The sequence below is a fragment of the Stegostoma tigrinum genome, chromosome 41 (genome assembly GCF_030684315.1).
Source record: "Stegostoma tigrinum isolate sSteTig4 chromosome 41, sSteTig4.hap1, whole genome shotgun sequence".
Lineage (NCBI taxonomy): Eukaryota > Metazoa > Chordata > Chondrichthyes > Orectolobiformes > Stegostomatidae > Stegostoma > Stegostoma tigrinum.
In genome coordinates this window covers 5,490,162-5,502,849 of record NC_081394.1, presented here as the reverse complement: position 1 = coordinate 5,502,849, position 12,688 = coordinate 5,490,162, and positions in this window count along the sequence as shown.

Here is a 12,688-nt window from a genome sequence, read left to right as displayed (position 1 = left end):
TAGTGAGGAGTTGTTGTGATCTGCTGCCTCAGAAACAACAGATTTAACAGGAACTGAAATACTGGAAGCTGATGGTACTGGTATATTTGGAATATTATGAACAGTTCTGGTCACGACACTGCCAGAAGGACAGGCTGGCTTTGGAGAGGGTACAGAAACAATTTACCAGGATGTTGCTTGGTTTGGAGTGTATTAGCTATGAGAGGAGAATCCGCCAAACTTGGTTTGTTTTCACTTGAATGTCAAAGGATGAGGGGCAACCTGACAGAAATTTACAAAATTGTGAGATTCGTGGATAAACAGCAGAGTTGGAGTCTTCGCATCGAGGTATAAAAGTCAATTATTAGGTGGTATAGGTTTAACGTAAAAAAGGGATAATTTTAAAGGAGATGTGAGAGGCAGGTTTTTTACACAGTGGGTAGTAAGTGCCTGGAACTTGCTGCCAGAGGAGATGGTGGAGGCTGGTACAAAAGCAACATTTAAGAGCCATCTTGACAGATGTATGAATAGGCAGAGAATGGTTACGGACGCTGTAGCGGTAAAAGACTATTAGCTTAGAAAGGCGCCATATGTCAGCACAAACTCGATGGGTCAAAGGGCCTGTTCCTGCGCTGTCGTGTTCTGTTCCTTTTGTCTTGGGGATTTCATTGTTGTTCTGATCTGGGACTCACTTGTCTGAAAAGGAAGCTGTTTCATCAATTCTGACATTACTCAATGACTCTGTGTACCAGGAGATTAAAATCCATATATTAGAACTTGTCTACAGATTTTACAACCTTGAACAATCTTTGAAGAAGGACTCACCTGTTCTCCTGCGATCTGTAATTTTCCACTTGGGATGGCGGGGCAATGTGGGAGAAACTGTTGGTTAGCATTGAAACTGAAGCCAAATCGTGCAGAAAAGGAACATTCCACATTTGTACAGTGTAGGTCCTGTCCTGACCAACAAGGAAGTAATTATCGAAGTCGTGGTGCTAAGATTTCATCATCAGCTCCATGAAAATGAATGTTTTGTCCTCAAGTCTCTGCTGAACAGTGTCGGTAGGATCATTTGTGTCCGGCAACAGGGCAGATGGAGTCTCCTGTTAAAGGCGACTGAAAATAAAGGATCTTTTCTAGCCTGAAATTTTCTCACTGTGCAACAAGACTTCACTCTTAAGCTCTGATTGTTTGTGTCGATTTGATCAGATTGGAAGACTGAGGTAAAGCAGTGAAACTGAACGGAAGAGTGAGTAACTAAAGCAGTGAAACTGAACGGAAGAGTGAGTAACTAAAGCAGTGAAACTGAAAGGAAGAGTGAGTAACTAAAACTTCTTGAAGAAAAGGAAGTGGAAATCTGGATCTCTGTCCCTCAAAAAGCAGTCAAAGCTTGGAGAGGTTAACTGAGACTCTGAATCTGAGATTGACAGATTTTTATTTTGAGTGAAGGGATTCGGAGATGTGGAACCCAGGAGAGGTTCATTCATTTACAGGATATGGCTGTTGCTGGCTGGGTCAGCAGTTATTGCTGCTTCCCTGATTGAGAAAGTGATTGCTGCAGTTCATGGACTGTAGGGAGACTCATGTTGCCTCGTTTGATGTATCGATCAGTCCACTTCCAGGGTGAGTGGAAGAACAGACTGGAGAATTACAAAATAATGATTTTTTTTTATTCACAAGGTATAGGCACTGCTGACGAGACCAGCATTTGTTGCCGGTCCCTTGTGGCCCTTGAGCAGGTGTCGGTGTTGACCGGCCTTCTTGAACCGCTGCAGTCCACGTGCTTTAGGTGCATGTGGTACTGTTGGGGTGGGAGTTCCAGGGCATTGACTCAGCAACGCTGAAGGAATGGTGATATGAGTCAGGATGGTGAGTGACTTGAAAGGGCACTTGCTGGGGGTGCGTGTTCTCCTGTATCTGCTATCCTTGTGCCTCTGGTTGTTAGAAGCCTCAAGTTTGGAAGGGGTGGCCTCAGGAGTCTGGTTGAGTTACTGCAATGTACCTTATAGATAGTACACACTGCTGCTACTGTGCACCACAAGTGTTGGGAGCACATTTTGAAGGTCTGAAAGTGGACTGTTTTGCCTTATAGGGTGTGCGATCGTGTTCAATAGTGACAAAGATTGGTGAGTGGCAATAATAGCCTCTTCACTGCACATCTGCAGTGGCATAATTTAGGCCAGTAATGGAATCCAAACTACAGATTTATAGTCAGATAACAAGGTGTAGAGCTGGATGAACACAGCAGGCCAAGCAGCATCAGAGGAGCAGGAAAGCTGACGTTTTGGGCCTAGGCCCTTCTTCAGAAATGTAGCCATTTCTGATGCCAATGAGAGTTGTCACTTGTCAGCCCAAGACTTAATGTTATCCAGGTATAATTGTGTTTTCAATCAGTCTGCCTCCTCTGTCTGAGGAATTGTGAACGGTGCTGAACATGGTGCAATCACCAGAAAACATCCCCATTTCTGATTTCATGACTGAGGGAAGGTCATAGGGACAGAGAAAAGCAGGAGCAGATGTAGACCATTTAGCCCTTGGTCTGTCATTTAATGTGATCATGACTGATTATCCAACTCAGGCCCCCATTCCTGCTTTCTCCCCATTCCCTTTGATCCCTTTGGTGCTAAGAGCTGTATGTAACTTATTCTTGAAAACACTCAATGATTTGACCTCAGCTGTTCTCTGTGGTAGAGAATTCCACAGGCTCTCCAGTCTCTGGGTGAAGATACTTTTCCTTATCTCAGTCCTAAATGGCCCACTCCTGCATCCTGAAACTGTGAGCCCTGGTTCTGGAATGCCCACCATCAGGACCATCCTCCCTGCATCTAACTATGTCTAGTCCTGATGGAATTTTGTAAGTTTCTGTGAGATCCCCCTCATTCTTCTAAACTCCAGTCAGTATAGTCCTAACGAATCCAGTCTCTTTTCATATGTGTCTTGCATCCCAAGAATCAGTCTGGTAAACCCGTCCATCGCCAGAACATCCTTCCTCGGATAAGGAGACCAAAACTGCATACAATCTTCCAGGTGTGATCTTACCAAGGCCCTGTTCAATTGCAGCAAGACATCCCTGCTCCTGTACTCCAATCCTCTCACCATGAAGGCGTCTGCCTTCCTCACTACCTGCTGCAGCTCCACACTTACTCTCAGTGACTGGTGTACAAGGACACCCAGGTCTCATTGCACTGACCCCTTTCCCATTATTTCACCATTCAGATAATGATAAGCATTTCAAGTTTTGCTCCCAAAGCCAATACTTTATCCATATCACGCTTCATCTACTCACTTGCTCACTCAGTCAACTTGTTCAAATCATAGAGAAGCATTTTTGTAACCTCTTCACAGCTTACCCTCCCACCCAGCTTTGTGCGAGATATTACACTTAGCTGCCTCATCTAAATCACTGATATATATTGTGAATAACTGGGGTCCAAGCGCTGGTCCCTTGTGGTACCCCACTAGTCATTCAGTGCCACTTGCAAAGTTACCCATTTATTCTGACTCCTCTTTCCTGTCTGCCGACCAGTTCTCTTTCCATCTCAATACACGACCTGCTGGTCTATCATGTGGCACTTTGTTGAAAGCTGTCTGAAAGTCCAAGTAAATTAATAACCATGAGTTTCCCTAATCAACTCTACTTTTAAATCCTCAAAGAAATCCCATAATTTGTAAGCGTCATTTCCCTCTCATAAATCCCTGTTGACTTTATCTGATTTTGTCACTGTTTTCCAAGCACTATACCACTAAATCTTTTATACTGGACGCTAACAATTCCCCACTGCCAATGTCAGGTTTACGGTCTATAATTCGCAGTTTTCTCCCAAGTTTCATTTTTAAGCAGTGGGGTTCCTTTAGCAACCCTCCAAACATTGGAACTGTTCCAGAGTCGATAAAATTTTGAAAGATATCCACCTCAATGCATCCACTATTTCAAGACCACTTTTTTGAGTCTCAGGAATGTAGAATATTGAATCTCACAGGTCCGTGTATAGCAGTGACACTGCAAAGAAATCTTAAGGCTTCAGCATCCTGAACGTTGCGTGTGGGACCTCCAAAGGGCTACACAGATCTATAGCTTCGAGGGAACATTGTGGTGGAGGTGCCTTGACATTGCCTGCAATTCCATGGGGACAACTGTGTCAGGCTTTTGCTGGACTATTCTGTGGGACAGCCCTCCCAATTTTGGCACAAACTCCTTGGTATTAAAAACTTGCAGAATTGACAGAGGAGTTTGGTCCCTTGTCATTTCCACTGCCTCAGTCAATGCCAAGCAGTTTGTCTGGTTTCATTCATTTTCTCAGTTTCTAATGGTTAAGTACAACTGAATAGCTTGCTTAATCATTTCAAAGTCATCCACATTGCTGTGGCCCTAGAGTCAAATGTAGGACAGACCAGACATGGAAGGCGGTTTCTTTCCCTAAAGGGCCTCAGTGAATGTGATGTGTTTTGAACAACAATTATTGCAGGTCAATATTAGGCAGAAATATTCCAGAAATTTATTGAATTCAGATTTCACCACCTGCCAATGTTGGATTTGAACCCATGTCCAAAGCCTGGGGTGCAAGATTACTGATTCAATAACATTACTGCATCCTCTAAACATCACCAGAGCTTTGGGATTACCAGTCCAGGTGTAATATATCACCCCATGATTTCCCCCTTTAACCTTTGCCTGAAACCACTCTTGTGAGTCACAAATAAAGGATTTCGGTTAATGTGGATAGTTTAGAGTCTGGGGTGTGCCTACTCACAGAAAGGCAGTTCTAGGAAGAGATTTAATCAAAATGATCAGAATCCTGATGGATGTAGACATAGTAGAGAGGGAGAAATGGTTCCTACTGGTGAAAGTATTGATAATCATATGCATTTGAAATGGAATGCAGAAAATGTAACGTCAATTTGAAGACAAACCTGTTTCTGCAAGTGATTTGTACCTGGAATGTGTTGCCTGAGATTGTGCTCAAAGCAGATTCAATTGTGGCTTTGGGTCACTCTCTGGAGGGAAAAGATTTGTAGGGTTCCAGGAAAAGGGCAGGGGAATGGGACCAGGGGAGTTCCTGTTATAGAGTGCAGGTATGGACAGGACAGGCTGAATGGCCTCATTCTGTGTTGGAAACACTCTAGATATTTTGATCAATGTTCTCCGATCCTGTGAGTGGTTTCATTTGTTTTGGGTGGTAATGAGCCTGAGAGCTGAGCCAAATCATAACATTAAAATGCGTTTGATTTAATATCAGCATTTCTCACTTTGTCATCTGAATATATTATCCATCCACAAGAAACATGCAATTTCTTTTAAGAAACCATTTTGAAAAGGCCTGGAAATGTTTTATTTGGTGGCTGTTTGTGCATGCATCACAGAAAAATACAACACAAAAGGAGACTTTGGCCCAACTCCTTCCCACACTGCACAGCAAATCTTTCCCCAAATTTTTCCAACTCCCCTCGCCCCTCCCCACCCTCCAACCTTTTGAAAGTTTCTGCTGATTCTGCTCCCTTGCAGGCAGCGCACCTCAGATCACAACATCAAATTGCGAGGTCAGAAAAACAAATTCTCCTCCTTCACCGTGCTAAGCCCCAAACCTCACCTCCTGTGTATCTTTTCCCAATTCTCTTCAATCAGTGCCCCTCTGGTGACTGACCCTTCTGCCCTGGGAACAGCCTCCCCTGTTTTATTCTATTGAAACCCCTCATGATTTTGAGCTCTACAATTCAACCTCCTGTTAGCCTTCTCTACTCTGAGAAGAGCAAGCCCAGCTTTTCCCACATGGAGGGAGAGCCCTCATCCCTGGGACCATTCCAGTTCATCTCCTCCATACCCCTCTCCAAGGCTGAGACATTCTTCCAACAGGGTTTGGTGAGTGGAAAGGAATACAATACTCTAACTGGTGCCTGATCAGATTTTAATGTTTGCTTCTCCACATGACTCCAAGCTTCTTCCAGAAATTCCGGCCAAAAAGGAGTTCCACAAATATAGGTCAAACCCCAGGCAGAAAGGACTCCACCGGGATGGTGGAGAAAATCCACAAGGGAGACAGCAAAAATAGATATGTGGATATAAAACAGCAAAAGACAGCACTGAGGAAAAGCCACACGGAGGATCAGTGCTGATCGGGTGCGAGCCTGTGGGAGAGCTGCACTGTCAGTGTGAACGGTCAGTGCTGAGGGAGCAGACACTGTCGGAGGATCAGTGCTGAGGGAGCGCCGCACTGTCGGAGGGTCAGTGCTGAGGGAGTGCCGCACTGTCGGATGTTCAGTGCTGAGGGAGTGGGCACTGTTGGAGGGTCAGTGCTGAGGGAGCGGACACTGTCGGAGGATCAGTGCTGAGGGAGCGCCGCACTGTCGGAGGGTCAGTGCTGAGGGAGTGGGCACTGTCGGAGGGTCAGTGCTGAGGGAGCGGGCACTGTCAGAGGGTCAGTGCTGAGGGAGCCATGAGGAGGAGGGAGAATGAATGTCTGTAAAGTATTTTATCAGATCTGATTACAGGTGTCTCTCTAGGGCATCACAGTGTGGATATTGTCTGCCATTTTTCCTTCAACACAACAGCGATTACTTTTCAAAAAAAAAAATTTCATTGCCTGTGAAGCTATTTGGCATGTGCTGGGCATGTGAACGTGACTGTCTGTTTCTTCTAGACATGTTTGTACTTGGGGCAGTCATTCTCTTGGCTCTAACTGAGCTACCTGTGTGTGATGGCGAAACAGGTAATCTGTTTCATCGGGGATCTGCTTGTTCGTGAGCATTTTGAACACATTTACTCGAAGGGCAGGTGTGGATCTCTAGATCGGAGCTGCCTTCGGCTGGAGGAGTGTGTGGATAAAAAGTGGAAAATATCTCAGCATTGATACCCTGGAAAGATTTGTAATTTGGGTGGGCCATCATTTTTTGCATAATAACCAGTGTATCCTTGGGCTGAACCTTGAGCCCTAGGGTCCTTGCTGTTGGGGCTGTTAATTCCAGGCTGATCTCCCCACCCCCCGGTGTCCGTACTCAGGGTGCACTGCATTGTCAGAGAGGCAATGGGATTAGTTACAGGTTTATTCGGGGAGAAATGGGGAGACCCTGAGGCAATCTTTGGCTTGGTCATGGTTGTGCAGGGCTATGGGGTTAATTTCTGTACAGAGATAGAGACAAATAGAGGGCAGGGCATGGTGCATAATATCGGGTTGATAAAGGGCTACGGGGCCGGGATGGGGGGAAAGAAGGGGACTCATTTGGGATTGATACACGATTACAGGGTGTGATTGGGACGTGGGACTGTTTTGGGGATAGATACACGACAATGGGGAGAGAGTGGGGCAGAAGGATTAATTTATGAATTGATACAAGTTCAACAAGATTGAACACAGTCTGGATTAGTTGTAAGAATCAGGCCGGGCAAGTGGAAGGTAATGGCAACATATTTTGGCCATGGTGATTACATTTCGATCAGTTTTAATCTAAGAATGAAAAAAAAAAGTGAGAACAGAGTCAGAGTTCAAAATTGGAGCGAGGTCAATTTTATTCAGTGGAGGAGTGATTTAGCAAAAATGCACTTAGCAAAACTGGGCTGGAAAAGAGAGTGGGATTAGTTAGGGATTCATAGAGAGCTAGGGTAGAGTGCAAGGCAGTGGGGTTGGTTTGGGGTCGATACAGAAATTTGGGGAAAGAGCGGACGGGGAACAAATAGTTCTTGAAGCTGGGAAGTGGTGAAAGGAACTGGGATTGATACAAGACCGGGGAAGAGAGCAGGATGGTGGAAGTAGCTACAATATAATGAGGAGAGAATGGAACAGTGGGAATAATATGGGGATTGGCACAGAGTCTGACATACAATAGTGACTCGTTTGCAGTTACCCACAAACGGTTGACGGGGAGAAAATTATAGAAGATTGCAGTGATTGAGACAGGTGAAAAGCGGGTGGGAGGAAGCTCAGCAAAGCTGAAACATCAGCATGGAGCAGGTGGGCCAAATGGCCTGTTTTTTTTTCTGCAGAATTGGTGCAATTTCAGGAAAATCTGTGAGAATCTGATGATTTTTTTTCTTTTTCAGATTTGCAAAGTGCATGCATTGGGGAACTTTGGAATATGTGTGAAAGGGACAGACTATCCTGTCATGAAACAAAACTTAAGGACCATTTACAATAATAAGACATTTGTTTTTAATGCTGAACATTTCGATTCAGAAAAGAATGTTACATTTTTTATATAAAAATGTCTCTAAGGAAAATGCTTGGCCATTACTACTTAGAATATGGCACAAAAGATTTTAATGAAGCTCCTGTCAAATCATTAAATATACAGCTTCAAAGTAAGTTTTCAAAATCTTATTCTCTGAGGGACCCGAGGTTAATTTAAACAAAGAAAATTTAGAACAGTGGGGAGAAAATTCATTACAGTGGGATGAGAGACTTCAGTTCTGGAAAAGCTGGGAATGTTCCCATTGGATAAGAGAAAGTTCCAACGTGACTTGTTAAAACATTGAACATGGTGATGGGTTTGAATTCAGTAAATACTGAGAAAGAGCTTCCAGGAATAAGTAAGAGACTCAAATTGAAGAGAGAATTCGTTTCTTATATACCTCCTTATCTCTGTAACATCCTCCATTCTTTACACCCTTCCCTATATTTGTGTACGATAACACAGAGTGGAGCTGGAGGAGCACAGCAGGTCAGGCAGCATCAGAGGCGCAGGAAAGTTGTCGTTTCGGATCGGGACCCATCGTCGGAAGTATATTTGTAAGCTCCTCCAGCACCTACATCACCCCCATCTCTGTAACATCCTCCATCCCCTAAACCCCTCCCTATCTCTGTAATCCGCTCCAGCCCCTACACCCCCTCCCTATCCCTGCAACCTCCTCCAGCCCCTACACCCCCTCCCTATCTCTGTAACCCCGTCCAGCCCCTAGACTCCCTCCCTATCTCTGTAACCCCCTCCAGCCCCTACTCCCACTCCCTATCTCTGTAACCCCCTCCAGCCCCTACACGCCCTCCCTATCTCTGTAACCTCCTCCAGCCCCGACACTCCCTCCCTATCTCTGTAACCCCCTCCAGCCCCTACACCCCCTCCCTGTCTCTGTAATCCCCTCCAGCCCCTACACGCCCTCCCTATCTCTGTAACCTCCTCCAGCCCCTACACCCCCTCCCTATCTCTGTAACCCCCTCCAGCCCCGACACCCCCTCCCTATCTCTGTAACCTCCTCCAGCCCCTACACCCCCTCCCTATCTCTGTAACCCCCTCCAGCCCCTACACCCCCTCCCTATCTCTGTAACCCCCTCCAGCCCCTACACCCCCTCCCTATCTCTGTAACCGCCTCCAGCCCCTACACCCCCTCCCTATCTCTGTAACCGCCTCCAGCCCCTACACCCCCTCCCTATCTCTGTAATCTCCTCCAGCCCCTTCACCCCCTCCCTATCTCTGTAATCTCCTCCAGCCCCTACACCCCCTCCCTATCTCTGTAACCCCCTCCAGCCCCTACACCCCCTCCCTATCTCTGTAACCCCCTCCAGCCCCTACACCCCCTCCCTATCTCTGTAACCGCCTCCAGCCCCTACACCCCCTCCCTATCTCTGTAACCGCCTCCAGCCCCTACACCCCCTCCCTATCTCTGTAATCTCCTCCAGCCCCTACATCCCCTCCCTATCTCTGTAACCTCCTCCAGCCCCTACACCCCCTCCCTATCCTTGTAACCCCCTACAGCCCCTACACCCCCTCCCTATCTCTGTAACCCCCTCCAGCTGCTACACCCCCTCCCTATCCCTGTAACCCCCTCCAGCCCCTACACCCCCTCCCTATCTCTGTAACCCCCTCCAGCCCCTACATCCCGTCCCTATCTCTGTAACCCCCTCCAGCTGCTACACCCCCTCCCTATCTCTGTAACCTCCTCCAGCCCCTACACCCCCTCCCTATCTCTGTAACACCCTCCAGCGCCTACAGGCCCTCCCTATCTCTGTAACCTCCTCCAGCCCCTACACCCCCTCCCTATCTCTGTAACCCCCTCCAGCCCCTACACCCCCTCCCTATCTCTGTAACCCCCTCCAGCCCCTACATCCCCTCCCTATCTCTGTAACCTCCTCCAGCCCCTACAACCCCTCCCTATCTCTGTAATCCCCCTCCAACCCCTACACCCCCTCCCTATCTCTGTAACCTCCTCCAGCCCCTACATCCCCTCCCTATCTCTGTAACCTCCTCCAGCCCCTACACCCCCTCCCTATCCTTGTAACCCCCTACAGCCCCTACACCCCCTCCCTATCTCTGTAACCCCCTCCAGCCGCTACACCCCCTCCCTATCCCTGTAACCCCCTCCAGCCCCTACACCCCCTCCCTATCTCTGTAACCCCCTCCAGCCCCTACATCCCCTCCCTATCTCTGTAACCTCCTCCAGCCCCTACACCCCCTCCCTATCTCTGTCACCCCCTCCAGCCCCTACAGGCCCTCCCTATCTCTGTAACCTCCTCCAGCCCCTACACCCCCTCCCTATCTCTGTAACCCCCTCCAGCCCCTACACCCCCTCCCTATCTCTGTAACCTCCTCCAGCCCCTACTCCCCCTCCCTGTCTCTGTCACCTCTTCCAAAGCCTAGAACTCACGAAACTGCTGCGTCGCTCCTCATGTGGTCATTTGCACGTTTGCTGATTTTTGTTTTGTGAGCCCACCATTGTTGGCCGTGTCCTGTTAACTTTGGAACTCCCTCCGTAAACCTCTCCTCCTCCCTCTGTCGTCTTTTAAGACTCCCCTTTAACCATTGTCCCTTTGACCGATTTTCCGGTCACCTATTCAGAGTCTCCTTATGTGACTTGGTATAAAATGTTTCCGTGATTTGTGCTTCTGCGAAGATGCCTGGAATATAGCTTTAGGGACTATGGGAATGTGAGTAGTTGGTTGAACCACTCCTGCGGGAATGAGCAGAGGGTGACAGATCAGTCATATTCGGTACCGCCTGTAATATTGGGCCCGAATGATTAATACAAGCAAAACTGAAACATCTCGATTTCTGCTGTGAGGTCTATTTAATCGATCAACTTTACCTTCCAGACTGCTCAAAATGATCTCCTGAGAAAAGTCCAACAGAAGGTGAAGCAAAGAGTCAAGCAAAACCCAACGCTGCTTCAGGTAAATAACATCTCACCTTGTGGCTGTGGGCGTCTGCGACTTGCTGGATAAAGATAACAAGGTGTAGTGCTGGATGAACACAGCAGGCCAAGCAGCATCAGAGGAGCAGGAAGGCTGACGTTTCAGGCCTGGACCCTTCTTCAGCCAAGGCCCGAAACATCAGCCCTTCTGCTTCTCTGACGCTGCTTGGCCTGCTGTGTTCATCCAGCTCCACACCTTGTTATCTCAGATTCTCCAACATCTGCAGTTCCTATTATCCCTCACCTGCTGGATAAAGTTGTTTCTGCGAGCTGTCTGTTCCTCAGAGGGAGGATGATGCTCGCACTGAGAACCTGTGTGGGAAGCGTCAATGTGGGGAATCTTAACTTTTTCACAGCAGCTGCCACATGTTTTTTTCCTGATCAGGAAACTAGGTCTGAAGAAGGGGCTTACAGGTTGATAATCAACCTGTTTGGCCAGCTAAGGCACACGTTCTCTCATGGTGAAGTCCTTAAACCTGGAGGTAGTGACCCCAAACAAGGACGCAGCCGCCGTGCCGCACGTCCTCCCTCTTTACACTGCATCAAAGCAAGATTTACATACTTTCATTGATCCTCTCATTTTGTGAATCTTACACAATCTTAGAATTCCCTGAATGTTTAACTTATTTTAACATTTTACATTTGGGATAATTTATCTGCAATTATATTATCTTTCCCAGAAATATGAAAATGATCCTTCACAACCCACAAACACTCAACTAAAAGGTTCTTCAGAATCTCGTGTGGGTATCGTGATTACATGCTGAAATATTCTTACTTCCTGACATGTCTATGTTTTACAGAACTGCACTATGTCTTTATGAAGCCCTGACCCATATAAAATACCTGTTTATTGCTGCCTGTGTTTTCAATATTCTCATATCTCCTGCTATTGGACTTTCACATGCGATTCACAAAGTTTCTTCACAATATCTGGACAGTACCAGTTTTGATGAACAATCATCTATTTGTCATTCACAGGTTAATGAGGATGTCTCAACTTCCTCATCAGAACTTTTTTTTAAATATAATGACAGTCTGGAACTCCGGCAGACGGAGCCTCAGCCTGAGCTGTCTGTGCTATCGCTCTCAAATTTGGCTCTGCTTCCTGATTCTCAGTTAATGAAGACATGCCAAACGCTTCCTTTGAATTATCTTTATTCTTAAATGGAGCTTCAGTGACCCTAGAATCTGTTTGCAGTATTGCTGTGACCTCTGGGCTGGACTTTCTTTATCAATTGATCTGGTCATGCTACAGGATGGAAGAATATTGAGACCTGTTCCTCTAACTGTTCTGTCATTTAAGCTTCAGCTGGACTTTCTGTGATAATTAGCAAAGTTGAAACTTTTGCATCTGTCAGATCATTCCCCAGAAGTAAAAGAATTCCATCTACAGGTCATTTCTTAACTGTCCTGACTACCATGAGCGCAGTCAACCCAAGCTATGCTTCAGTTGGACTTTGGAGAAAGCAAACTGGAATATCCTCTCCATCTATTCCATTTCCCAACACGGTGGCTTTCATTGAAATCTCTGAATGGAAAATTAAATCCTTCTCCCTCAAGAGAGTTTGAGTAACCCTTGTATCTCTGAGAATAGTT